At 47.5% G+C, this 1,895-nt stretch overlaps 1 protein-coding gene across 2 annotated transcripts in view; it reads right to left on the reverse strand.

The window, feature by feature from the left end:
* The window catches only part of LOC116073936 (lymphocyte antigen 6G-like), a 27,332-nt gene that overhangs the window by 3,318 nt on the left and 22,119 nt on the right, over nucleotides 1–1,895 (reverse strand). The window contains exon 1 of one of the 2 annotated variants that reach the window (XM_031346312.1): nucleotides 1,842–1,889. The exons of the other annotated variant lie outside the window; for it this stretch is intronic. The gene's annotated coding sequence lies outside the window, so the exon portion shown is untranslated. Of the gene's footprint in view, nucleotides 1–1,841; nucleotides 1,890–1,895 lie in introns of those variants that run through there. 2 annotated transcript variants of the gene reach the window in all.

The following is a 1,895-nucleotide window of genomic DNA, read 5'->3' on the forward strand; positions in this document are numbered from 1 at the left end:
GGAGGAAGAGAGCAAGCAAGAAATGTCTCTGTAATCCCTTCACATGCTGTGCTAGGCATTGGCTCATGAATGAACATGTGTATGTGAAGCAGAGAAGTAGGAAAAAAAAACCTATGCAAACAAACATGTGGCATCAATGAAAGATCCAAGTGACAATCCCTCCCAATGTCACCATCCAATGAGTTCATGGGGCTTTTTCTTACAGAGGATGGGTGAGGTCACATACAGGAATGTGCATAAATTGTGAGCAGCTAAGTCACTACAGAGTCTCACCCCATCATAAAAGCACTGACATAAGATTCCCTCTTTCAGGTACTCCTGTTTCCTCTATATTCTAGCATCTTCTGAGACCACTGGTGAATGGAGAAGAGCAGGAGGGTTGATGGCTGGAGCCGCAGGTCGCAGTCTTCCCTTCTAAGTGTAGAGAGTTCTGCCCAGTATCACAGACCTGTTGCAGTTTTGCTCTTCTGACTCCATTGCCAGGGCTCCTGGGCCAATGTTATCCCTACTCCAGGATGGCAATGGGGCCATCACCTTCTCTTTGGAGGAAAAGGCCATATAACCACAGTGTAGGGCACTGTTTCTCTGAACGTCTTAAACTAGGGGTTCTCATGAGTCCTCCACTTTCCACCCACCACCACTGTTGGGGATCTACTTCCCTCAGTGATGGATCCCTGCCCAAATTACTGACAGGCCACTTGAGTTAACTCTTAATGGAGATGGCAACAGTGTACTTGAATATTCTAAGAGTTAGAGGGACCAGATGTTGCCAGGCTTGTGTTAGAGAAGCCAGGCCTTCTGCAGAGAGAGTTACATGCAAGACAAATACACACCCAGCCTTCTCTCCTGCCTTCCAGTTCAAACACAGGCCTGAATACTGTCACACTGTCAAACATTAGCCAAGCTCATTCCCCTCCTCAGAGAATGATGACATCTGTTAAGTAGTCAAGGTCACTTGTGCTTCTTTCACCCTCTTGAGTCATACAGCAAAGGTTTCATGTTAACTAAGTGTACTTCCTCCAAATGCCACTTGTCCCTCCACCATGGGCACTGGTTTCAGGATGCAGAAGAGCTGGGAGCAGGGTGTTGTAGGGTAGTGTGTATGGTGGGTATGAATGATGTGGAAGACTGTGTAAAAGGACAGCTCCTTTATTGAAATAGAGGATCTAGATTATATAGCTTGAGTCAGGGGCAGGTGAGGAAAGGGATGGTTTAGGAAGTGCCACACTAGGGTCAGGGGGCTTCCAAGTGGATCAGGTAGATAACAGACTGCCAATAATATGATTTCTAAGAAGACAGTTCTCTGGTGAGAAACAGAAACCTGACTGACTTTATCATGACTTGGCTTGTTTCTGTGGATTTGTGTAGTCCTAAGCCTGACTAGAGTAAGGAGCACACACACTCCTGCATTTCTTCTAGGCTAGCTATCCCCTGGTTACCTGGCAACAGCTATGTAAACCTGACTCAGTATAGAAGGGGCTGCTTAACCCTCCTCATTCTCTTCTCTTGCTCTCTTCCTCTCTTTCCCCTCGGTCCCTCCTCTCCCCATTTCCTTCCCTCTCTCTCTCCACATGGCCTCTGTTGATCTCTGCCTCTCTCAGTCTCTGTCTCTGTCTCTCTTTGTCACTTTCTCTGTTTCTCTGAACAACCTCAAGTCTCCTCCCCATGCTGTATGTTAACTCCACTCTATGGCTGGTACCTTAGGGGGAAGGAATGGCTCAGCATGAGCCCTCAGAGGCACCACCTTCCCCATCATCATACCATGCCTCCACCAAACACATGCCTGGTTTCCTTTTCCTTTTCTAAACACAACAGTCGGCCCAGGCGGTAGTGGCACATACCTTTAATCCCAGCACTTCAGAGGCAGATGATGGGTTTTGAGTCGCGGCAGAAAG

Source organism: Mastomys coucha, unplaced genomic scaffold (assembly GCF_008632895.1).
Source record: "Mastomys coucha isolate ucsf_1 unplaced genomic scaffold, UCSF_Mcou_1 pScaffold11, whole genome shotgun sequence".
Classification (NCBI taxonomy): domain Eukaryota; kingdom Metazoa; phylum Chordata; class Mammalia; order Rodentia; family Muridae; genus Mastomys; species Mastomys coucha.